Source organism: Myotis yumanensis, unplaced genomic scaffold, assembly GCF_028538775.1.
Source record: "Myotis yumanensis isolate MYYU_CA2020_CCGP unplaced genomic scaffold, mMyoYum1.0.hap1 SCAF_2, whole genome shotgun sequence".
NCBI classification, from domain to species: domain Eukaryota; kingdom Metazoa; phylum Chordata; class Mammalia; order Chiroptera; family Vespertilionidae; genus Myotis; species Myotis yumanensis.
Genome location: NW_027223753.1, coordinates 212,881,147 through 212,908,046, shown reverse-complemented (window position 1 = coordinate 212,908,046; position 26,900 = coordinate 212,881,147). Strand labels below are relative to the sequence as shown.

The 26,900-nt window shown below is 48.7% G+C and overlaps 1 protein-coding gene across 3 annotated transcripts in view; it reads right to left on the bottom strand.

The window, feature by feature from the left end:
* The window catches only part of KCNJ6 (potassium inwardly rectifying channel subfamily J member 6), a 172,282-nt gene extending 151,255 nt beyond the window's left edge, over positions 1 to 21,027 (bottom strand). For all 3 annotated transcript variants that reach the window (XR_011470344.1, XM_070407197.1, XM_070407198.1), the window contains exon 1: positions 20,566 to 21,027. The gene's annotated coding sequence lies outside the window, so the exon portion shown is untranslated. The remainder of the gene's footprint in view (positions 1 to 20,565) is intronic.
* Positions 21,028 to 26,900: the final 5,873 nt, after the last annotated feature.

Sequence of the window (26,900 nt, the reverse complement as noted above, 5' to 3'; positions counted from 1 at the left end):
ATGGACATTAGTATTCCACCACATTTCTTCTGTATTCATGTTGAAAATGTGGCTTTTAAAAAATAGATGGTAGATATGGATGGGTTGGGAAATTTAGAGCGTATTTGGGCAAATGTGTTTAGAAGGCATGTTGCTCATTTAGACCTACTCTTCAGTATAAGTGAGGGAACTGGGTGGAGGCAATGGTAGAAACTGAAGGCTGGGGAAAGTTGGGGGGACAAGTTGGGAAAAGGGGTGCAGGATGGGTGTGAGGCTTAGGATGGCTGAGGCAACCTCCTGCTTGTCTACTGCTGGCAAGGCAATGCGGTTATAATAATTTTATTAAGGAGTGTGTAAGAATTTTATTATGAAGAAACTACTAATCAGGAAAGTGAGCCATCCTGAGAATGTCAGCCCCATCTTGTTCCTCTTGCAGCTTTTCATTAAGTGTCTGAGTATCCCTGTTAACGCTGCCCTCCTTTTTGTAGAAGGTTGATGCCTTTTGTCAGAACCGACCCCCAAACACCCCATTTAAATGGTCAACTGTGCCGCCTGGCAGTGATGGAAGGGGGGGGGGGGCTTTCTCGGCCGACTGCCCTCCCTCATTTGGAATTGCTGCTTTCTGACATTTCTGTCCAACAAGCACAGCCTTGCTCCTGAGCTCTGTTCCTAGGACAGCAGCCGAGACTCCCCTGGCCCTTCCACTCAAAGATGTTTATTTTAAAAAGATTGTAAAAGGTGGAATTTAATTCCAAAATACTTCAATAAATAACCTCTTCCAAGTTCCTGTAATTCACTTTGGCAGGAGACGCTATAGACATAACCCAGAGCAGCGTCAAATATAGAAACAGACACAAACAAGCCGGGCTCAGTGCTGGCCTCGTGGCTTCCCCTTCTTCACTTGGATTCCCCCAGCATCCTGCCCTCTGAATCCTAACGCGATCTGTCAAATTGTGATGTAATCAAACCCATGGTATCCTCTATCGCTTTTTAATTTCAGAAAGCCTTATCGTTCCTGCTTAACCATTCAAAACACAAACAGAGGGGATGCCTGGGAAGTTCAGATCTAGGGGCTTATTTCTCCTCCCTTGATGTCTCTAAACTCACCCACGGAACAGGCTTTCGGCAAATAAGTGGACGTGACTTATGGTTTGGAAGCCCCTCATCACCAAGGAAACTCAGAATCCAGGCCCCACCCCAGTTGTACTGAATCAGAGTCTGCATTTTCATCAGAGCCCCTGAGGGTTCCTGTGCACAAACTTTGAGAAACACTAACTAGAGCACAAGATCAGCTCTTGTACCCCTCAACTCCCACACGCAATATTCACGTACAGCCTGGAACATTGGCTTGCAACTCTGGGGACCACTCTTGGGTCCCCTAGATATGAGGTACTTAGGGAAAAAAGCATCCATACATCCACATTTTCTCCAATTTTGTTTGTTTGTTAACATGGGAGCGGTGATTCCAAGTTCATGTTTTCTAAAAGCATCTAGTGATGATCACTTTTTTTTTAAAACTGTGCACACAGTGTCACGCTTCCTGATTTCTAACTGAGAATCCTTAGGCCAAGCGAGGAGGAGATACACCCAGCCCCCATGTGATGCCAGGTCAGCCTTCTCCTAAAATCCCATAATGGTACCGACAGTCAGGGATGATTGAGGGAAAGACTTCTCTTACGGGTTTATGAGGCAAATGGCTTTGTCCTCAAACATCTACTGATCAAGACCCACCCAGTTCAGCTTCTGCAAAGTGGAAGGGGCCTGGAGTCGCCCAGGATGGGGGGGGCACATCACCTGCTGAGCGCTTCTTGGGGGCCAGTGGTGGTGTGTGTGGGGGGGCTGGTCAGGGAAAGAGGGGCTATGAGGTGGAGACAAGGGCATCGGAGACCACCCCACCCCCAGCCTGACAGTGGCGTCTGGTCCAGTCCCCATCCTGAAGGGTAGAGAGGCGGTGAAGCCTCGGTATAGCACCTTGGGGTCGCCAAGGTCTTCCCGGGTGGCATCACACTAGAAACAGAACTGTTTCTCCCAAAAGTCCGCGAAGCGTCTCTCAGCCCATAAATGGCAGATGTTTCCAAAGCCCTTTGCCATGCCCAGCGATCTCATAACTCGTTTCCATTTGCCATCATGAGGTTGTGTGGGGCCTGGGGCTTCTCAGGCACTTGGTTGTGGGGTTCGGTTGTGCCGCAGCTGGGTGGTGCTGGGGCATCTGGGGATGGACAGGCATTTTCTTGGGGGCTGTAAGGTGCAGAGGCGACCTTTCTGGGCCTCAGCGTGAACCTGGAGGCCACAGCATGGCTGGGTGGGGGCCCCGGTACTCCCGAGACCTGCAGGCAGCAGGTGGGCTCGGAGGTGAGCATGCTCACTCGAGGCCTGTTGTACGAAACATTCAGGATGCCTCCCTGGCAGGAGCTAGCACCTCTCAGGGGACCAGGTGAGCTGACGGCCTTCAGAGAGAAAGAACTGGGTCCCGGAGGCTGCGGGGACACCACGCGGCAGCCACCTCCCTTCCAAAAACAGAGGCGAGCCGAGACAGTGCCTGGAGCTTGGGGTTTGCCTCGGAGAATGCACTTGAACTTCAAAAAGGAAAAGAAGGAACTGTGCCTGCTGCTGGGGCCACTGGGAATTCATCTCGGGAGGCAGGCACCGCTGCTGGCTCTTGCCCAGGGAGGCCAGCGGCTGGGCTGGGTCGGAGCCAGGAAGGCATGGGCTGGTGCAGAAGCCAGAGGTTGCCGCAGGAACCCGCACGGGGGCCTCATCTTGCTGAGGGATTTAATAGAACATCTAAGCCCTGGGACCGACAATTTGGGGGAAAACCAGGTTCTCTGCACACTGGGAGGCTGCTCCGGCTCTGCAAATCTGTGGAAGACAGCTCAAAAAGAGGCCCACACTGCTGCCACCGTGCAGATAGATGCCTGGGTGGGGTGGCCTCCAGTCTGCCTCTGGGCTCAGCCCTGTCCACAGTGCTTCCCAGCACGGAGGGTGAAAAGGACCCCGGGACAATACCTGGGTGAGGGCCAGGCCCACCAGGTGAGGCCGGGGGATGGCGAGGGAGAAGCCCGACCAGCGCTGCCCATGGCGGGAGGAATGACCTGTCACCCCTCACCTGGTGTGCTCCCCCTCAAACCACTGTGTGCACGGTTCACTCACACACTCAGGCCCAGTGAGAAGCCCTAGAGGCCAGTCCCAGAGAAACAGCTCCTGGGCGTGGCCTCAGCAGGGGAGGACCAGGGCTGGGCTGGGCCTGGGGTCCCGGGAAATGGTGGTTCTAAAAATAACTTCACTGTTCCTCACACACGCCTATCTCACGGACAGAGTAAGTGACTTTGCCCTTGAATCAACATGATTGCTTTTCTAGTAGAGTTGCCCGTACCACTGCCATGTCTGCAGTCATGCACTGGCTCCCCGCTGAGGTGAAACCGCAAGTGTTGGTCCTAGAGCACCAGGCCTGAGGTCCGCCTGGCCCCTCCTCACACTCGCTCCCTGGGCCACACCTCACTGTCACACTGCCCTCTGCTCCCTCAGCCACCAGCCTCTGTCCTTCCCCAGGGCCACCTCGGATGCCCGTGTTCCCTGGGTGCACCTCTGCTTGTAGCCCTTGGCTGCACCCAAGATCTGTGCAGTGCCCATTGGGAACGCCCATCTCGGGGACAGCTGCACTGTGCCCATTGGGATTGGCCATCTCGGGGACAGCTGCACTGTACCCATTGGGAGTGGCCATCTCAGGGACAGCTGCACTGTGCCCATTGGGAATGACCATCTCGGGGACAGCTGCACTGTGCCCATTGGGAATGACCATCTTGGGGACAGCTGCACTGTGCCCATTGGGAATGACCATCTCGGGGACAGCTGCACTGTGCCCATTGGGAATGACCATCTCGGGGACAGCTGCACTGTGCCCATTGGGAATGACCATCTTGGGGACAGCTGCACTGTGCCCATTGGGAATGACCATCTCAGGGACAGCTGCACTGTACCCATTGGGAGAGGCCATCTCGGGGACAGCTGCACTGTGCCCATTGGGAGTGGCCATCTCAGGGACAGCTGCACTGTGCCCATTGGGAGTGGCCATCTCAGGGACAGCTGCACTGTGCCCATTGGGAATGGCCATCTCGGGGACAGCTTCAGCACACAGCCACTGTGTTCTGATCCACCCGCTAGGAAGACAAGCCTTGCTTATTGGCTCCTGGGCTCCCACAGCACCTGGGACCCAGTAGGACCCAATCCCCTTTTGCAGAGGGAGTGAAGACCAGTGAGGTGAGATAGAATGCACTTCCTGAGAAAGTCTAAGGGAAGAGTCTGCATATCATCATTAAAGCGAAGCTTGAACACTGGGCTGCGGGCACTCGCCGTTGTGGGCTGTCCATGCTGGCTGCCCTTTCGAATCCCCTGGGAGGCTCTGAGGAAGCAGCAGTGTGTGTGTGTGTGTGTGTGTGTGTGTGTATGAGTGTGTGTGTGTGTGTGAGAGTGCATGTGTATGTGAGAGTGTGTGTGGATGTGTGTGTGTGCGTGTGTGTGTATGAGAGTGTGTGTGTATGAGTGTGTGTGAGTGTGTGTGTATGAGAGTGTGTGTGTGAGTGTGTGAGTGTATGTATATGTGTGAGTGTATGTGTGTGTGAGTGTATGAGAGTGTGTGTATGTGTGTGTGAGAGTGTGTGTGTGAGTGTATGTGTGTGTATGTGTGTGTGAGTGTATGAGAGTGTATGTGTGTGTGAGTGTATGTGTGTGTGAGTGTGTGAGTGTGTGTGTGACTGTATGTGTGTGTGAATGTGTGTGTGAGAGTGTGTGTGGATGTGTGTGTGTGTGGCCTACCACAGACCTGTGACAGCTGTCTGCCCGGTGGGCCATGGTTGCCCTGGGATGGTGTTTGCCTGAGCCCCTTCAGTGCTGATTCTAGCCTGGCACCCAGGGAGTCTGTTGTCTTTCATTGGAGTGGTCATCCGATTGGCTCCTGAGTCTGTGCTGGCCGTGGAAAATTCCACTCCAGATGGGCCATTCCAAAGTGCCTCTCAAAGGTTGTTCCAGTGGATTTCATTTCTTTTAAATTAAAAATAAATGCCAATAAGCGCTGCTGTTTTTGTTTTCTGCTCTAGAAAGGCTAGAGTTGGTGGAGAGAGTTACAGATTGGAATCCATGAACTTCATGCATTGCTGGGGGTGGATGCTATTTCCTCCTAAGCTTCGGTCCTTCCATCATCAAACATGGGTGACACCCAAGCACTGGGTGTCACAGGTATTGGGAGAACTGACTCATTATACTATCTAAGCAACTGACCTTTTAAAATGAAAGTCATGGTCAGGGAAAGAGATTTATTTTCCTGTTAGTTTATGCTAAGTTTACAGATGCTAACGATGGCTGCCATCTTGTTACTATTTCTCCACTGATGTTTGCAGATAAAACTTTTAAGTATCCTGCTTTGACAAGAAAGTACTTTCCAATGTTTTAAATAAGACAGGTAAAAATCTCACACATAAAAAACAGGATTTTTTTCCTTTTGTTAATAAATAAAAACCTTCAACCCTCAAATGAGTGTACTTTTCTTATGTTTTAAGGGGAAAGCAGCTAATAAGGGAGAGACGACTCTGTCTACGGAGAGATGTTTTGCTGAGATGGGCCTGGGGAGGGGTGACCGCGGGTGGCGGGAGGAAGAGACTTTTACCTTTTGTGTGCCATCTCAGTACAAATCAGGGCATGATATTTCATGATATTCTTGCGCATGTGGAACTAATAATAGTTAGTGAACTCAGAGGGAAAAACTGTTTTGGCCCTGAACTATGGCCAAGTAGACTACAAAGCTATTGTTAGAGAACTGCCCCTAGCTGGACTGGATTATTCTCTCTCTCTCTCTCTCTCTCTCTCTCTCTCTCTCTCTCTCTCTCTCTCTCTCTCCTTCTCTCTCTCTTTCTCCAACTCCCTAGCCCTCAAGTCTAAAAGTCATGATAGTATTTTAAGAAGTTAATATGCTACCACAGTTTTACTGACTCTTCAAACCTCTTCTCCAGAATACATCTTGGCCACTCACAGATTGGGAGAATGTTGAAAGAGCAGAGGTGGGAAGAGTTCAAGGCCAAATGTTAGGGCTTGTGACTGAGTACAAGTCACGACCTACCTATATGAACTTTGTCTTTGGTTCACAATCTACTGAATGGGACAATACCCCATATTGAGTACCTACCCTGTGCCCTTCTTCATGGGGTTCTTGTGAGAATCAGTTGGCTTAATGACTGAGTCTCTATTTCTGAAAACTCATATTATATAAGTTCCACCATAGGAAAGTTTTTGCCCAGTGTCTGATATTAATTTCTTCTTTGTAATTGGTCTGGTCTGTGTGGCTGAGTGGCTCAAGTGGACACAGATTCTCATAGCTAAGAAGGACCAGTTCAATTTCTTTCTCTTTTTTTGGTTAATCATCAACTGAGGGCGAGAGAGAGAGAGAGAGAGAGAGAGAGAGAGGGAAACATCAATTGGTTGTCTTCTACATGTACCAGCCAGGGCCCGGGATCGAGCCTGCAACCGAGGTATGTGCCCTTGACCAGAATAGGACCTGGGACCCTTCAGTCCATGAGCCAAACTGGCTAGGGCCTGGTTCGGTTTCTTTAAACATCTTTACATCCAGTTAGGTTGCTAATGCGGTCAATGGACAAGTAGATCAGGGAGTGTCCTTTTGTTGGGCTCTGGTGGAAGGGAAATAGGTGTAGCCTCTCTGAAAGGCAATTTGGTCAAATGGAACAAGAGCTTTTACCCAGCCATTACCTTTATAATACTTCACATTGAAGACACATTCCAATGCGGTGTGCATTGTGTGTGCAGGATGCTGATAATAGCAGTGTTGACAACAACAAAGAAGGAAAACAACCAAGAGTCCAAAATGTTACAGATGCAAAGCAAGCATGTTTTAGAACTACTTTCAATGCAGCCATCACAATAATAGCCTATAGTTACTCATTATATTGAGTATCTCCTATGTGCTGGGCAACGTTTGCGATGCTAGGGATTCAGCAGGGCAATGGTTAATTTTATGTCAGGTTGACGCCCCCTTCCTATACCCAGACTGAATATTTCTGGGTGTGTCTGTGAGGACGTTTAGGATGAAATCGGCATTTGAATTAGTAGACTCAGGAAAGCAGATGCACCCTCCCCAATATGGGTGGGCTTCATCCAATCCACAGAGGGCCTTAGTAGAACAGCAGGAGAAAAATGGAGGTATTTACCCCCCTCCCCCCTCCCCATCTCACTGCTTGAGCTGGGGCATCTCCTTCTGCTTTCTCCTGTCCTCACACTGACACTGACATCACCGGATCCCCTGGCTCCCAGACCCACAGGCCTGAGCTGAATGGCACTGCTGTCTCCCTAGGTCTCCAGCTTGCAGCCGGCAGATCCTGAGGCTTCTCAGCCTCCATAACTGCACGGGCCATTCCTTCTAATAAATCTCTTCATCTGTATCTACCTATGTCTATATTTCATTCATCTATACCTAGAACAAAAGGGAGATCTATGCCTATATCTATACCGACATAGATATAAATCTCCTTTAGGTTCTGTTTCTCCAAAGAATGCTGACAAATACAACCAGTGAACAAAACAGACAAAGACTATACCCCGGGGGAGCTGACCTTCTCTATTGCAGGTGACAGGATAGAATGAAAATCAACATCTAATTTAGGCAGCACGTTAGCCGGTAGCAAACACCATGGGGAAGGCGGGCATGGCGGAGAGGGTGGAGGGTAGGTGCGGTCACAGTAATGGAACCCTCCCTGAGAGGGTGGCAAATCTAAGGGTTTGAAGGAAGAAAGGGAAATCTGGGGGGAGAACGTTTCAGGCAAAAAAAACAAAACAGGGAGTGAAGAGGCCTTGAGGAAGCAAGTCTCCCTCATGGTCCTGGAACCGCCCAGGCCATTGGCAAGGGGCTGAAGTGTGGGGAGTGAGGCCACAGAAGAAGGAAGTGGAGCCAAAGAAACCTACAACCACCACATGACTGATCTGGAAAGAAGTTGATGATCTATTAGCCGGTTAAAAACAAACAGGCAATAGAATAGTGTAAGCCAGAGGATCTGGCTTTAGTGAAAACATACAAATACACCCAGATATTTACTGTCTGTGCTGTTTCTCCCCCCTTCCTTCCTTCCTGAATTCTTTTAGCTCATTTGAATTTTTTTCTACCTAGCTTACTTGTGTAGCAAATAAATGGGACATGCCCAGGTAAAGCAAACTGACTGGATTTTATTGTCTTCGGTCAAGCTGTATGAGTGCAGGCTTCATTAATGTTGAAATTTACTAACTTTTCTGAATTAGCGATGAACATTCCTGGCTGTGTTGAAATGTTAAGACGATGGGAGAGTGAAGATTGGCAACTTACTTTAAAGGGAAGTGTGACCTCGGAGAAAGAGAAGATGGCAGGCTGCCCTCACGTACACTGTCTTACATTCCGCGGGGGGAGGGTCCGGGGATGGACCTTGTATAGAGACCACGGACATACACTGTGGTCAGACAGGTGTACGTACATGTGGAGGTCTCTCCCAGCCACACTCTCCAGCCCATGCATATGATAAAGGCCATTTGTACCCACAGGATTCAGGACTGACTTTGCTATAAAAGTTGGATGATTGAAACTGCTTCAGGAATGGGGTGTTCTGGTTTAATTGAGTTATTTGGATTACCTCTTCAACACGGGAGAAAACAAAATCACAACCTAGGATTTCCAGTGCAGTTGGTAAAGGTCTTTCTAAACCATGAGCTCACTTCCCTGTGAGTGTGCCGTGCCAGACACAGGCCAGTCTTTGGTGATGTGGGTGTCCTTGATGTACCTGAGTCATTATTCTACTCTTGAACTTGTTTCTCTTTTTTTAAAAAAAAATATTATTGATTGATTTCAGAGAGGAAGGGAGAGGGGGAGAGAGATAGAAACATCAATGATGAGAGAGAATCCTTGATTGGCTGCCTCCTGTACACCCCACACTGGGGCTGGAGCCTGCAACCCGGGTATGTGCTCTGACTGGGAATTGAACCGTGACCTCCTGGTTCATAGGTTGATGTGCCACCACTGAGCCATACCACCTGGGCTTGTTTCTTTCTAAAAGGCCTACAAGTCAAGCTCTAAGTAGCATCTGCCTCTGGAAGTAGCATGTATACTTGGCATTTTAAAACAATGTAAGATCATTCAATTGCTGATTATAATTTCCCATGTCCTCTTAGAAGCAGAGGCTAGAGAAAATAGCTTACTGGTTCACTGAACTTGTTTTCTGGAACGATCCCTATTTGATAGCTGGAAAACCTGGTATAGACAGAAGTTAAAGAGCTCCTTTACCAGGGCTCAGCGTCTGTCAACGCTCACTCCACAGGATCACATGACTCAACATGAACGCCAATCTCTCAGGGTTCATGAAAGGAACTGTGGTTACAGCTGGTGGCACAGGCTTGGCTTTCGGAGATCTTTAGAGCAACCCAGAGGAAAATAGCAACGCAGGCCTGTCAGGAACCAATGACCCGGGAATGACCGAGCTCCGCTTTGACACGGCTCAGGGAAGCACGCACTACCTCCTCGTCCCATCAGAAACACATTGATTCCTTCTCCTCCTCCGTTCAGATACTGTGCTTGAGTGACATTTAAATAGATGTTTTCACTGGTATATGTCTGTAAGGGAAAAAAATCTCTTTTCCTCTTACATCTCCCTCTGATTCACAGAATTTATGTGTTTTATTCTTGTTCAGTCAGTCCTCTCTGAACTTTTAGAGATGGTTATCATTTGACTGCATATATGGATATATAGCCTGTATTCATTTTCCAAACAAAGCTTTTATCATGTAAATAGTTTCTAATAGTTTTATGGGAATCAGCACACATTAGACATTATAGAAATATTATTCAAACACCATACATTGAATGGTTCTTTCATGGAACTCCTGGGGAGAAACACAGAAGGTGAGCAGCGATGTCTAAGTCCACCCTGTGTTGGCAAGGGGTTCAAGCCTGGCACAGAAGTAAAGCATGCAGGCATGCACCAGCCCCTGGGGTGGCTGCACCATGAGGCCCACAGAACAGAGGCCACAGCGAGAGAGAGAGAAAGGTCAATCGTAAGAACACGACCTTCGATTTTGGTGACGTTTTCAAATATACCCCAATGGACATCACATATTTAGTGAGCTGGGCTTTTAACTCAAGGAATCACCTAGCTTATCCTCTTGATTTCTCTGAGATGCAGCAAAAAGTTACCCTCCCTTCCCTTGAAACACAGCCCAATGTGAGAAGCTCTGTCTTCAGAGAGGCCCTCTTGCAAGTATCTGCGGACTACCTTCTCTCTGCTTGTTAGAAACTTCTGTCCATCCTCTTCCCACTCTCTGAGATCCTTTGCTTGTGCTAAGGCTCCAGGGCCTTACCCAAGGTTGTTCCTTTCTTATTCAACTCAATGGGAACGCTCTTGTTTTTTCTCAAGGTAATGGTCGTTTATGAAACCTTGGGGGTGCTGTCAGGGTTCAGAGTGGTTTGATCTGTTTTGTGGTTAGAATATGATGAACAGATGACCCAACCAGCTTCCCTATGTCTGGAACTGACCTGGAAAGAAGCCACGATGGGTATGTGGGCTCGTTGCTTAGCGCTCTGTCTGTGGCTCTCCTTGGGCCAGTATTGCTTCATTCCAGCTCATCTAAAAATTTAGCAAGGGAAGAAGTAACTTGGGTCCAGATTTCTTATGTGGAGAAAGGAATGAACTGGAAAAATACTTGCATATTGTAAGATCTTGGGCAGTCGAATGAGGATTCTGATTTCTCACAAGGACACTCAGGGTTCCTCCTCAGTGCTAACAGCCTCCTGATGCTACTTTTGCATTGGTTGGTGGTGGTGGTGGTGGTGGTGGTGGGGGTAACCATAAAAGATCTAGTTATAGTTTAACAATTGCTTATTTAAAGAAAATCTTGTTAACTCAGTGACAAAAATTGAGCGTTTATTTGAAAATACTTGGTGGATTTTAGTTAAATTAGCCTATCTCTAGTTTTGTGTGTCACTATGGCCACAGTGTTTTCTTCATCAGTTGCCCTAAAATCCAGGTTTTACACACTTTATAGGTGGGCTACTATGGATGACGTTGAGATTGTTTTGGTGATTATGTATAACAAAGAATTTTCAGGCAAGGTATACTTCCTGACCCAATAACCCCACATCATAATAGCCATTATGACCCAGAGCCCAGCATCATGTCATTGTTCTCCCCACCATAGCCATGACTCACAAAGGATTCAGCAGTGCTGGTTAAAATAAACTCCACTTACGCACACAACAGGAAGAGAGAATCAAAATTCTTATCTCAATGATGCACGCCCAACAATTTCCCTGAAAAACAAAATCCAGGGCAAGGTATTTTTGCCCATTATTTTTGTGATTTTGAGGTCTTGTAAAAAAAAAAAAATCTTCATTCATTTGGTAGCTCTAGAACTGACCTACCCCTCACGTTGTGCTGAATGGCCACTGCAGTTTATTTCTGGACTAAGCGGGTGGGGGGGACCCAAGTAATTTTATGTTTTTTCATTGGTGGCAGCTCAGTGGGAACTCTGAGAGGAGTCACCTAGGGCTCCAGGTTTCTCATGGCCTCATTCACGCTACTCTGAGCCAGGCAAAACCCCAGGGACCCCCATGAACCCTTAAGTCAGCAGTTCTCAACCTGTGGGTCGAGACCCCTTTAGTGGTCAAACGACCCTTTCACGGGGGTCGCCTAAGTCCATCCTGCATATCAGATATTTACATTACGATTCATAACAGTAGCAACATTACAGTTATGAAGTAGCAACGAAAATAATTTTATGGTTGGGTCACAACATGAGGAACTGTATTTAAAGGGCCAGAAGGTTGAGAACCACTGCCTTAAGTGATGGGCAGAGAGAATGCTGCTGTTTGACATGCATAACTCTGAATGACTGTGAGATGAATATCAAGCAACATTGTTTTTGCAAACGAGATAACAGTTCTGTCTCTTCTCTGCTTCATATCCCAAAATTAAATGGTCTTGTTATTTTCAGAATTAACAAATATCTGTCCTAGCCGGTTTGGTTCAGTGGATAGAGCATCAGCCTGAGGACTGAAGGGTCCCAGGTTCAATTCCCTGTCAGGGCACATGCCTGGGTTATGGGCTCGATCCCCAGTGTGGGGCATGCAGGAGGCAGCCAATCAATGATTCTTTCTCATCACTGATGTTTCTCTCTCTCTCTCTCTCTCTCTCTCTCTCTCTCTCTCTCTCTCTTCCTTCCTGTCTGAAATCAATAAAAATATATTTGAAAAAAAAGAATTAACAAATGTCCCATTCATAAGCCTGGGCATACCTGTCCCTGCGGTGCCCGGGAAGGATAAATCCCCAAAGACTTGCTCTTAAATGCTGCAGTTAGTGGTTTGCAGTGAGCATGACAAGCCGCTGCTCTAACCTCGGCTCTAACTTTTTGCGGTAGGGCTCGCTCAGCCTTCTTCCCTCGCGTTATTTATTCACTGGAATGACCTCAACTCCACACCTGGACGGCGGCCACGTGCAATCCCTCTTGCTCATGGGGTGCGATGGTAGAGCTTTCTTGGGCTGAATCCATCATCAGCTGGTCTCTCCGCTCAGGAGTGATCTTTGATTTCAGCACCACTGGAGGCACTGGAGTGGGACCATTTTTCTGTTGCCAGTTTACTGCTCTGAGCATGCTTTGTTCTTCTCGCCTCCTGTCAGCATCCAGCTGTCTCAGGATCTCAGTATTTCCATGGCTGCCAAGTCAGAATCTCTGTGTATCTTTCCTCTTGTTCCCCTCAAAGCAGTTACTTCTCAAAGATCCACGACCTCGAGTTTCATGCCAATGCCTGGCTCACGGTTTTCTCCGTCCCTCTGCTGATCCACCCTCATTGCCAATGCTCCGTGGGTGCAGGTGCATCTGTCCTTTGGAAAGCCTCCCCCCCCCCCCCACCTTTCCCCACTGAAACCCTCCCCTTCTCTGAGATTCCTTAACCTTCCACCACACCTGCAGGTGCTTCCTACCGACACCCGCCCTTATTAACGTCCCTTTTCCTTAGAGTCCAGCCCTGTCTTGTTTAATGCTATGTTTCTTTTTTTCTACATTATTATTTTATTGATACTCTTATTTCCTTAAAGTCTAGTGCCTCTGAGGGCTGGTATCAGGACATTTTCTCTGTTTCCCCTTCTGTCTTCTTCTTCTTCTTCTTTTTTTAAAAGTATATTTCATTGATTTTTTACAGAGAGGAAGGGAGAGGGATAGAGAGTTAGGAACATGGATGAGAAAGAAACATCGATCAGCTGCCTCTTGCACACCCCCTACTGGGGATGTTCCCGCAACCAAGGTACATGCCCTTGACTGGAATTGAACCTGGGACCCTTTAGTCCCCAGGCTGACGCTCTATCCACTGAGCCAAACCGGTTAGGGCATCCCTTCTGTCTTCTTTACATAGTAAATCCACTTAAAGATTTGTTGACTGGTCCAAGGAGCCATAACAATATAGGGTGTAGCTATTAAAGGTCAAATTCTGGAAATATGCAGAGTGTCAAGAGATATGTTAAGTAAAAGTGAACAATTGTATGATTCGTCTTCACTTGACTGCACTAAGGTTTGCCACGATAAGCCCTCTATTTCATTTTTGTAATGTGGCTTTTCTCAAGAGTGCACCATTCTTATTGCACTGATTGAGTCTTTTATTTAAAGAATAATAGATGAGACTATTACATTGAAACAGGAATTTAAAACTTCTGGGTGGTTCTGGGACCCAGGTTTGAGGAGTAGAAATGACATAAAGGAGCTGGCAGCATTATGAACCACCACCATACTTCTTCTGGCTCTTTCTCTCACAGCTTTCTCCTATTTCCTTCTGACATTTCTCTTTCCTAGATTGTAAGTTTGTCAGTAAAGCTGGTCTCTCCCTTCTAACGAAAAGGTATAGATTTAAGTTTCCAAGGGTACCTGCTCGTCTTGAGACAGGCAGGGGTTCTCAAAGACTACTTGCAAATGACACAGTTAACTTTCAGGAGGCACAGACTAACATTAAATTAATTCAACGTAAACTTAGAGCATGTATCTAACCTATAGATGCTTACGTGAAGCAAAACAAAAATGCAAATTGCTAGCCAACAGCAAGGACTGGATAGTGGGAGACAGCACCTAATTCTTCAGCATTCTTAGTGATCATGGTATCTCCCCTGCCAGGTAACTATGTTCTTCAGCATTCTTAGACTCGGTGTGGGAGTAGCTGTCAAGATCAGACATGGGATCCTGAGCATGGGGTGTGAAGTCACCTCTTCTTTGTAGTTAATGGTTCAGCTACCAGAAGTCAAACAATAGGCAATTGCATCTCCTTTGTAAGAATCAAATCCACCCACTCCAAAAGTCAAAAGATCCCAACTAATTATTTTTAAAAAATGCACCACTGAAGTATGATTCTAGGGCTTGACAATATACTACTTCCACCAGCGATCTTTTCAGCGTTGGCACAAATCATCTACTCTGCTTCACTCTATTCCTGACCCACATTAGCTGTATTTCTTTGATGCCAGACATTTATATTAAAGAAGTCAAATGGGCATGTTTAACATTGGGTATATATGCCAAAGACTCACGTGTATTCACCCTACCAGTTACCTTTCCCCCTGGACACAGAGCTAAACTACAATTTCCAGCTACCCTTGCAGTTAGGTATGACCACAGAACACGGGCAGAAGTGATACAATTACTTTCGGGCCTGGATCATCAAACAACTGCTACACAATCATCTACTTCCCCTCTTTCCACATCTGGATGTCAACACTCAGGAGGCTGTGGAAGCCAAGTGCTAGAGACGATAAGCCTGGGTCCCTGATGGCATCATCCAGTTAGGTTTGCAGGAAGGAGAAATAATCTTCCATTCGCTTACCTGATGAGATATAGGGACCTTTCAGTTGCGGCAGCTATCTAATTAATACAGTTCACCTAGCCTCATTGAGGACTAAACCTAATGACACATTGTAACAAGTGCAAAGTAGTATCTACAATCTATAAAGTGCCTGCTTTGTGCTGGACATTGTACTAGGAATCTTACATGATCACATTCATCCTCATAACATTTCTGGGGTAGACGTTAAGACTATTATTTTTTTATCTTATAGACAAGTAAACCAAGAGCTTAAGGGTGATCAAAGTCACACAATTAGTGTAGTGGATTATATAATTGCCCCCAGTTATTCACTTCCCTCTCTGCAGGAAGATTACATGTCTCTACCTGCTGCTATATGACATGCAGCACCTCACTGTGGGAGAAATGTACAACTCCGTTTCACTGACCATTGGCATTGGTGTGACATGTGTCTTGTCTTTGGTCAACGGAATGGGAGTGGATAACTTGTGCCATATATGAGCAGGACTTGCAAGAGCCATTGCTTAATTTGGCATTCTCCTTTCCCTCTGATGCTGCAATGCAATGTCCCTGATCAGACCGGGCACAAGGGGGCAGAGCCAACGCTGACCAGCAAAGGCATGTGGCGTGAAGGAGAAATAACTCTTTGTTCTGTAAGCCACTGTGATGTCGGAATGGCTGTCGCCACCCTTAACCTAGTAAATGCTGATGGATACACCCAGAGCTCGATGCTAATGCATTTGTATAGACACCAGAGCCTGAGCTCTTATCACCAGGCCGCATCTCCTGAGCTCATGTTCCGCTTGTACAAATTCCTGTTAGATGATATGAGAAACATATAAAACATCGTTTAAAAAATCAATTCTCGTTCTGGGTAGAAAAAAGTGGCCGCTTGTAAGTTTACAGAGGAAACTGCTACAGCATCAGGATTCAACTGAATTTATAGATCTGTCTCTCACGTTGCACAGAACATGCTCTGATTTAGTCCCACAAAACAACTGTTGGCAAGGGTGTGGGTCTTTTTATCTGTAGATTCACTCGCTGGCTCATTTTGTAAAGTTTTCATAGCAGAAACCACATCCCTTTGACTGGGAGTATGACCGGTGAATACTAGTCGAAATCTAATCACTAAAAGAACTACCAGTACGATATAGATGTACTGTAGGTCCCCGGTCCTAAGCACAGCCATGGAGAGGAAAAGTGAAAAGTGAGACTGATCAAGGCTACAGGTTAGGGGATATGAACATTCTTTTTAGGATGACATGGTTCTTCTTTGTTTGAGGAAAATAACTTTGTGTTATTAATTAGAGGTAGTCAAATGATACCGATATATGGAGCGTATAGTGTTTTCTCAGATGAGGGGCAGAATACCAGTAGAGCACGGACTGAAATTATGACAACTTCTCTCCACAGGACCCTAATTCTTTCTAGAACTAATTATTTAAAATACATTTAAAACATATTTTTATCCCAAATGGCTTCATTTTATTTTTCTATCCCCCTAAACACTTTAACGACAACTAAAAATAAAGCCTTGATTCAACAAAAGTGTCTCGGTGATTTTTGAACTTAACTACCAATTCCCCTTTTATTGATATTAATGAATAAAATTTAATAATTTTGTAAAAATCCAGATGAACCAATTCTCTTTGGGACCTAAATAACATTATTGAAAATAAAGGAAAGGAATAATAAGTGCCATCTTAACAAGCTAGAAATTCAAATTTGTTCAATTTAAACATCTCAATGTCACCAACCTTCAAGTTCTGATACAATGAATTAAAAGAAAAAAGGCCTGCTTTGAAAAATATCTTCAATTTAAATTGGGTAAAAATAAATAGCTGCTTTCCCCTAATTTCTGCCCTCCCCCTAGCCTGCTTCTTGCTGGTACATTTCCTTTATTCATCTACATGTAACGTACAGATCATTTGATGAAGGAAAAATTAGTGGAAAGAAGAAGCACTTCGTCCTGCCCACCTGCTCATGTTGGTTGAGAAGGTTTATCTTGTTTTCATGAAGCTTTACATGATCAACACTCTACTCTTGAGGAAAGTAATACTTTCTACTTGTGAAAACCAGTGAATGGGGTTAAGCTACCGTAAGTCTACATTTACTTATTTTTAAACTCCAATGATTTTTTTCCTATTGATTATTAAACAGTTATTCTCATGTCTTACTTTCTTTTTATCCTGAAAAGCAGAGATAGTTTGTGAGAAGACAGAGAGGAACATGAGAGCAAATTCAAGCACTTGTGTATATTCACAGAAACAGCCAATGCAGTAAATAAAGACCTGGGCCATACCAGCGGATATGTTATGTACTGGTGTTTATGAAATACCAGGGCGCAGTATTACATTTCTAAAAAAAAAAATGACAAAATGGCTCTGAGCGCACAGGGACACATTTTAAGTTGCTCTTCGTACAGATCTGACTGGAATGGGCAGACAATGGTTTTGGAGTGTGTATTGACTGTCATAAGAACATAACGACACTTTGCACAGCAATTAACCGCCGAGGAAGAAAGCAAGTCATAGTTTGGTAGATTAGCACTGAACACATGGGCCCGCGCTCTACCAGAACGAAGGGTTATTGATCGGGCAATGTCGTATCCTAGATCATTTACATTCTCATCTTTATTTTTTAATTCATCAGAGAAACGGAACTTTAGAACTCACCCGTACATTGCTTTGTTTATTTAATAACCCATATCCTCGCATGGCTTTATCTTCCTGAGTGATCTCTACTTCCCTGCTGCTGACAGTATCAGATGGAACAACGCCAGGGCACAGCTGCTCTAAGTCATAACACTCTGCAGCGCTTCTCTCGAGCAGCACTTTTCATACATTAAACCAGAGATAAACTTGCCAGTACCCATCAGACACTAAATGGAAGAAGCATGTGACGGCTCATCCTTCGCCCAGGTTTGCAGTAGTTGCTAGATTGCTTCTGCCTTCACTAGCCACCATGAAAAAAAAGACCCTCCCTCCCCTGCAAAGGGCTCGAAGGTATAAACACCCTGCTTTAACCAGGTCCCCAGTGCTCTGCGTACATCGTCGTCGGAAAGCAACGGCATGACCAGCAAGAAAAACCAGGATCTGTCTTGTTTACCTTCAAAAGCAACCAGCCAGAACCAGCTCAAGACCACACCGCATAAGGGCATCCTCAAAAGAGAAAAGCAGCCAGCATATTCTGGAGGCTTCATTAGCACTTCCAACCAGCTGCCAGACCTTGCCTTGGCTCTGCACTTCAAACCGTGCCTGTGACACCTCAATGCCACTTGCAACAACATCCTTCTCAAAACACGGCTGCCACCTTCCCGACCAATTTCCTCATCAGCATCACTTTAGGGGGTGGGAGGACCAGGACCTACTACCAACGACGTGGCGAGCAGGGCAGAGACCAGCCTTGCCCAAGGTGAGGGCAGCATGCGAGAGGGACTTACCTGTGTTCCCTGGAGGAGGTGGAAATGGACCCCGGGTGATAATAACCTGCCCCCTCTTGCAGTTTCTTCCTTGTTTCTACTAAGAAAAGGGAGTCCTGCCCTCTGTTTCCTAGGCCCACAACCTCATACACTTAGCCACGCTGCTCACACACTGGCTTGAAGACAGTCACCTGGTCGCATCTCACTAACACACCTTCCGTTTCCTGGGGCTCAGCAGCACTGCCCAGGAGTCCGCCAGGTCCCGACTAAGAGTGAACTATGTCTCCACTCTCCTGAGGGGGTCTCAGGACCCCTAGACAGGACTTGGCTGGTGTCTCACAGACCAGGATGTTCCCACAAGCGCCTTTCTACTATCTGCACCCCTTTGCACCCCCATCCCCCTGAGTTAGGAGAGCCAGGGAGTGAAGGATGAATGGATGCTTTTGAAACCAAAGGTTGAACCGAGAAAATTGTCCTCAGGGACTGATCTTTGGTGTGTGCGTGTGTGTGCATGTGTGCGCCTGTGTGTGCGCGCGTGTGTGTGCCTGTGTCCCTTTTCTCCCTTAAGGACCGGATCTTTCTCATTCTCAGTTCATCTCGGATCTCTGGCTGTATCAGGGTTCTTGGTTTTGAATAGCTACTCTGATGCACCGCCATGCGTGAAATGGATGATTTGCAGCCTCTCTGTCCCACGCAATCCCGTAGAGGATCAGCTCTTCTGATTCTGCCCGGGCAAGGGAGTCAGTCCTTTGGAGAAAGTGACTGCGCTCCACCTAAGGAGCTAACACTTCCCTGGCTGGGGCTGCAGCCCGGGAGGTGGGACCGGGCACTGTGCTCTGGCCTTGGTGCTGAAACCGGAACCGGGGCCCTGACCATCTCAGCCTCCGGGCCACGTTGGGAGGTTCGCTGGGCACCGGCTGGGTTCCAGGTGCCCCCTCGAGGGTCGCCAGCAAGGAAGCTAGGAAGAGCCGGTGCCCTAGGACCCTCCGCAGGGCACGCGGCTGGTTTACTTCTTTGCCTGGAGCTGGGAAAGTTTTGTCCAATCTTTTTTTTTTTTTTTTGGTGACTGGAGCTGCCTTCTCCCCTCCCACCTGAGTCGCCATGGAGACTCGAGCTCTCTCTCCAGGCAAAATGGGCGAAGCTTAGTTAGCTCAGCCTGGACTGTAGCAAGCCCCCCTCTCCTCTCAGCAGCTCCTGGGCACCCGGAGCTCCGGGTTTCAGCAGGGGAAAGGCAGGCGGGTAAAGGTGCTGGCAGGGATGTGGTTGGCATTGCACCCTGTTTTGTGGGGGCTCCCTCGGACCGCCTGACTTTGGGTAAAAGCAGGCAGGAGACACTCCAAACATACAATAAATCTCCAGCTCCCCAACACGAGGTTCTCCCCACCCCTTCCTTTTATAGGAGTGGAGGCGGGATTCTTTGGAAAATTCTGGTATTCTGGTTCTCCATGAACCTCACCCGGTTTCTGTGTGGCTGTTCCTATTAAAATACGCCTCCTCCCCGAGTCTCTCCATGCTGAGCCTGACACAAGAGATGTACCTGTGGATCGCCCCCAGGCTTCTTGGGGTTTGGGAATCCTAACGCCATGTCTGTCCAAACGAACCCAACCTCCAAGTCTCCCTGCAAATAAAAACATACCCAGGAGAGAGCAGGCGGCGGACTCACCCAACTCCCTAAATGCCATGACATCTCATTTGATCTGCAGGCGCCCCCCCCCCCCCCATAATTCATTGACTTTTAGAGAGAGCTTGTAGCCGTCATATCACACCTCTGGTTATGCTGATGGGAAACAGTTGGGAGTTATTGTTTCCATCCTCTGCCCGTTTCTCCCCCACCCCTCACTTTTCTTTTTCCTCCTCCTCATTCATTCTCTCTCTCTCTCTCTCTCTCTCTCTCTCTCTCTCTCACCAGGATACAGCTTTCCACAAAGACAATGGGCTTTCCCCAACGGTACATGCCGGCACCCCTGTCAGTGAATCCGCGCCTCCCTTCTTGGCCCCGGCTGTGCGAGGCTGTGAAATGCCCGCAGGAACGGACTGGGTTTCTCCGCGCCGGGCATGCAGACCCTCCTCTCCACCCGCCCCTCCGGGAGTTTTCAGTTGCTCATGAAAACCGTGTGAAGCAGATTTCCCTTCTGTTAGTTATGTAACGGCTTCTCCCTTCCCCTGACTTGGGCATCTCGTTTCTGCTCCTCGCGCAGAGGTGTCCGCAGCGGCAGCGGCGCCTGGGGATGGGGAGAGGGGACCCGGGGCACGGAGCGTCCTGCCCACATGGATGCCAGCGCCTCGCCTTCGAGCAAGTCCACGCACCGCTTACCTGGTTGCAGACAGGGTGGCTTCACTCAATCATGGTCTCCTCTCTCGGAACGGAGCGAGAGTCAGTCATTGACTGCACGATGGATGGATGGCGAGGGGAGGGAATAAAAAGAAGAGCAGGAAAAAAATCTGGAATCAGATGGTCAAAGGTCACAGCAGCCCCCGGAGGCTGTCAAGAGACTCCATCCTCCTCGCGGCGCATCCGGCTCCGGGTCTGGCTTCCCGGGTCCCGCGGATCCCGCCGGCCGCCCGCCGCCCGCCCTCTCCGGCCAGGTGCGGCCGGCTCGCTGGCTCCCTCCGGCCGCGAGCGGAGAGCGGGGCTGAGCGCGGGGGCCAGGGGCGGGGCGGGGGTGTGCGCTTGGGCAGAGGCGGGGGAGGGAGCCCGGGTGGAGGGAAGAGGGGAAAGGCAAGAGGGGCGGAAAAAAAAACCCGCGGCTGGAGGAAAAGTGCTGGACCACGCAGCGAGACGTCATGAAAGCCGCAGATCCAGGGGACGCTACTCAATTCCAGCCTCCGGCTGCGCCCCGCTGCCGCCGGCGCAGGAACCGACGCGGCCGCGGGATGAGAGCGAGCGCAGCGCCACCTGCTGGAGAACCGCGGCTGCACAGGGCCTCCCGGAGAGGCGGGGCGGGCGGGGCGGGGGCGGAAGGGATGGAGCCTGAGACCGACACGCCCTCCCGCCGCCCATCCTCACCTTCGTGGTCGGTGGGAGGGGGTGGCACTACACCGACCCCTCTCCAAACCCGAGCTGGCGCGGGGACCACCTTGCCAACCCCTCCACCCCCAACAGGAAACTGGAAACGTCGGGGGCGGGGGGAACCTTTGGGTTTAGCCACTCGGTCCCCACCTTTACCCCCATGTCACTAAGTCAGTCATTTCCAGAGAAGAGTCTGGAGAGCAGGAAAGAGCCGAAGCTCGGGGATCAGCTTTTATCGCTGGTCGGAGGGGCTCCTTCTGTAAGGTTGTGTGACACCAGGAAAAAGAGCGTCCCGTCGCCGGCTCCCTCTCGGCTGAAATGGAGTCAGCCCGGGGAACAGGAGCTGGAGCGCGCGCTGTCCGCGTGGCCAGAAGGGGGCGCAGCGAGAGGCTGGGAGGGGAGCGCCACGCCCAGGGCTTCAGGTGCCCCCCAGGACTCAGCCCGCTGCTCCAGCTCCCCATCCTGATGTCTCTGGTGGTGTTGGAGACAAAGACACTATGGCCTTTTTCACAAATAATCCAGATTGCCTTAAAAATTGATTTTGTCCAGCCGTGGACAAGGCCTACTACTCCCTCTAATTAAATAAATATATATATTTATATATTGACTTCAGTGAGGAAGGTAGACGGAGAGAGAGATGGAAACATCAGTGATGAGAGAGAATCGCTGGGAATCGAACCGCAACCTCCTGGTTCATAGGTCGATGCTCAACCACCGAGTGACAGCCGCTGGGCTTCCCGCCTTTGGTTTTTAACTGGCCTGGCGTGGGTTTCCAGGAAGCACCTCTCCGAGCTCCCTTCTGCACCCGCCCTTTTTCTTAGGGTCACCACAAACAATACCCACACATTGCCAAAGCCCCTCCACAGCTGGCTTCTCCTCTGCCAGTGCACTGTGTTAGGCCGTCTTTCTGGGGGGGGGGGGGGGGGGGGGGTCCATGGGTTGCCGATTCCAGGGTCTGAGCACTGAGTGCCGTTGGCCCGTAGTTTTGCCATGGCCCTTTCAACGACTGGCTGTTCCCGTGCCAGTTTATAAGGTGCTTTCTCTCCACAAGACACAGAATCTGCCTCTCCAAGAAGGCGGCCCCATTCCATAGGGAGGGCCGATGGAGACCTCTTATTTCCGAGATGATTTTATCCGACATCCATGCATCCCACACAGCCCCCAGCCCCTCCAGAGTGCTGCCTGCCCTAGAAGGATGGCTTTGGTGTGGAGAGGTGTCTCCCTCAATCATCATCGTCAGTTGTGTACAAATCAGCCACACACACAGCCTGGCGCTCGTGTTGTTGTTGATCTTCCTCCGAGTGGCTGTGCTCCCGCTTGCTTCTACGTCTGACTCACACAGCACAGGCGCAGGAGAGAGCAGTGTGTGGAATCTGCGACTCCTGTGCTCCGTGGTGCTCGCTGGAGCTAGTGATTGTGTCGGAGATAAAGAGAAACCAAGAACAACTACGCTCCACGTGACTGTGGGATCCCAGGGTAAGGATGCCAGAGGCAGGACTGGGGGGAAACAGCCCCTTGAGCGTTAAAGGAACGACGCACACCGGCTGCTTGTCTAAAGAGCATCCTGTTTGCTCTGTGAGGCTGCTAAACATTTCCACCGAAGATTAGTGCGGGAGACCAATTCCAGCAGGCCATCATTTCAAGAGTTTCATCAAAAGGTTGATGAGACTTGGGGACGCAACAGGGTTGAATCACACATGTAGTCACCTGTTGGGAATGGCTAAAGGCATTTCCCCAAACCTGAATAATAAACTGATTGTGGCTGCCAGACAGTTAAAGGGCATCTTAATCTACATGTTATTGCCTCCTACTGGCCAAACACCTGAACAGCCGCAGGCTATTCCCCAAACTGACAATGCTTCTGTACCCTTTGAAACCTTACCCTTTGAAGTGTATTATCTCCACCTTGCCTTAGGACAAATTGTGTTAATAAAAGCAAGGGTCCTAGACAAGAAGGGAGTCTTCAGTTCCTTTAGCTGAAGGTCCTCTGACCTCCAATGCCTTTCACAATTATATCTCGTCTCTGGACTCTTTATTAGTCTCTGGATTCCTATGTCATCTAAGCACAGCCTTTTCCAGATTCCTGAACCCTTCTTGATGCTGGGACAAGAACCCTGGCAGATTAGTAAACATTTGATTACATAGGTTCCTACCTGCAGAAGGACTTCACAGAGTTTCTTTCTTACAACACATCAGACTAAGTAAGTAAGCGGAGAGAGCGTAACAACGCACGTGTCTCCTGTGAACACTTGGAAAAGCCCCCTAACTGGAAGCAGCTGCCAGGGTTGTGGCTGCAGCTCTTCCTGGGCTCTGCAGGAGCTTGTGTTAGAGGAGATGGATCACTTCAACACGGCACAGACAAGAGCAACCGGCTTAACGGAATCCATCTATTCCCCACGGAGCGCAGACAGTGATGGGCATGGCTGGAACCAGGAGTCGCCAGACCTCTGAGAGCCAGGCCAGCCAGGCAAACATATTCAGTTCCCTTAGCTCCCTAGAGCCCGGTCTCTCAGCTAACGGTGCTCAGCACGTCTGGCATCTCACTCACGTATCTGTTTATGACTTCAGGTAAAGGCCAGGGGTCGGGGTGGGGGCTCCCAAGCCTTTAGTCCTCCCGTCTCTGCGTCGGTTAGTGCTTTAAAGCTGATACAGACGGTGGCTTTTAGGATTGATTGATCCTCTTATAGATGAAGCTGGATTCCCCCTCACACATCAAACTGTAATGGAGGCTTATTAGTAGCACAATTGACAAACCGAATTACCTCAATTGGGTATCATTTGTTGTGGGTCATCTCATTTTTCTCCATCATTGATTGTGGCAATTTACAATCCAATCTATCTCCTCTGCTCACGTGCAGCTCTGGCCGGGCTGTGGGCGGGCCCACACCAGAACTAAGGTGGGTGCCGTCTCTGGTCTCTGCCTTGTCTTTACTTCTATCTACTTATTTTACAGTTAAGACCGTAGGCTGCTGTGGAGACCCAGCTCCTCTTCCATTTCACTGTCTCCACCCACCTCTCCCCACCAAAAATCAAAACCAAAAAAACCCAACACAGAAAACAACATCTTTAAGATGCTGAGATGGATGTATAATTTTTAAATATTTTAATGATAAAAGGACATATTTAAGAATATAAAGAAAGAGCCCAGCTGGTGTTGCTCAGTGGTTGAGCATCAACCTATGAACCAGGAGGTCACGGTTTGATTCCAAGTCAGGGCACATGCCCAGGTTTCAGGCTTGATCCCCAGTGTGGGACGTGCAGTAGGCAGCCAATCAATGATTCTCTCTCATCATTGATGTTTCTATCTCTCTCTCCCTCTCCCTTCCTGTCTCTGAAATCAATAATAAAAAAAGAGCATCAAGAAAGAGAAATATAAAAATTATTCTATTCCACGGCTCCATGTCCCACGGGATGGATGGTTCTCATCTGTGTTTCATGTTTAGGGACTATCTATAAAAAGCTATTGTATTTCCTCTTTGGATTTGATTACAAATTTGGAGAAACCCTCTTAATAAATATCTCCAGATATAAACAAGTAATTACTGTTGCTAAGAAAGGTTCTTAGCACGCTGGGCATTTTAGTGCTGATCTTCCGCATTGTTATTCTCCAGTGACTCAGTTAGTGCTTCCTTTTTTTTGATACAGTTTTATCTCCTACACATGTTCCTTCCTTTAGAATTCTGCTCACTAGTCCTACTAATCTTAAATTATATGCTAATTAACATTTCAAAATGATACATTTTTATTTGTGGTCCATGACTTGGTAAATGAGGGCAATCTGAAGCCTCATTTGACAACTTGGTCTCAGAGAATGTTTTGTTTGATCATTGTTCAGTAGGCATCACCCGGTTGAATCAGCGCGACCCCTAAGGAATCCTTTAAAATGCAATTAAAAAATCATAATCGTTCCAAATGCAATTTTTCAAAAGATCGCACAGGAGGTGATGATTGCAAGCAATCGTGTGAATTACTCTTCCTGTGCCTCTTACTGGAAACGATGTTAGTTAACATGGAGTCTGCACAACAGAAACAGAAGGCCAACATGAAGGAGATGCCCTTGGAATCTCTCTCTGCAGCTCATCATTCGCTAAGATGCCCAGATCCTCTGTTTTTCCCTGGCATCCTTAGCAGAGGCTTTGAATCGGAGAGACTGAGATAAAGTTTCTCCTGTGGCTACTGCCACTGTCCGTGCGCCATGTCCTACCGTCACCTGCACACCAAGCAGTCGCCAACGGACCGGACCTTGTTCGCTTTCAGGCGAGGTGGAGCTCCAGCCCAGCATTGCCAGGCTTCCCGGGCTCCCCTTGGGGTCTTACCAGCCTTCTTTCCTAGAGTCCAGTGCAGAGTCCAGTCCCAACTTCCAGATCAGCCTTGGTGGTCCTAGCAAGATTCTGATACTTCAGCCGTCTCAGCCCCCAGGATCCATGCCAAGTGGTGAGGTTAGCCAGGGGTCCCCTGCTTTATCATTTTATCTGTAACGTGGTGTTGCAGGGTTCGTAGGAAAGTAGACACGGATATGGGGTTCACTGTGCTGGAGGTGCTTGGGGGACATTTCTAAGGGATGTTATGTCCACGGGACCCACCTTTATGGAAGGGGAGGAAAGAGAAGTGTGAGTGGGTAGAGGGGGGCGCAGGACTGACACCAATCTTGGCCGATCCCATGGGGAGCTCTGGAGTTATGAGGAACCATTAGAGTTCTGTACTGAGTCAAAATAGCCTGCATTTGATGGCTAAAGGATGTCTACTTAGTCTTCCAGCAGCTAGGCCACGTCCTTTCCTGAAGAGGGCTCTTGGGGACCCATCTCCCTGCCTACTGAAAATGGGGGTGATAACATTCTCTGTGCATAGGGTTCCTGTTGCCATATTTGTGACATAGTTCATGTGCAAAGCAGAGCACAGGGTCTGATAGAGAATAACTGCTTCATAGATGCCAGCTACTTATTAGTGGACTAGAGGCCTGATGCACGAATTCGTGCACAGGTGGGGTCTGGCCACCCCTCCCCAATTGGGGCTGATCAGGCCAGGCCAGCCTGGGGGGAGGGGCTGCGGGTGGTTGGCATGCTGGCCCCACCCACTGGTCAAAATCCCAGTCAAACTCCTGGTCAAGGGGACAATTTGCATATTAGCCTTTTATTATATAGGACTAGAGGCCCGGTGCACAAAAATTTGTGCACTTGGCGGCGGGGGGGGGGGGGGGGGGTCCCTCAGCCCAGCCTATGCCCTCTTGCAGTCTGGGACCCCTCAGGGGATGACCACCTGCTGGCTTAGGCCTGCTCCCCGGGGGATCGGGCCTAAGATGGCAATCAGACATCCCTCTGGCAGCCCGGCAGCCCTCAGGGGATGTCCACTTGCCAGCGGGGAGCAGGCCTAAACTGCAGTTGGACATCCTTAGCACTGCTGAGGAGGCAGGAGAGGCTCCCACCACCACCGCTGTACTGGCAGCCATCAGCCTGGCTTGTGGCTGAGCAGAGTTCCTCCCATGTGAGAACGCCCTGACCACCAGAGGGCAGCTCCTGCATTGAGCGTCTGCCCCCTGGTGGTCAGTGCGTGTCATAGTGACCAGTCATTTCCAGTCCTTCTGCTGTTAGGGTCAGTTTGCATATTACCCTTTTACTATATAGGATAGAGGCCTGGTGCAC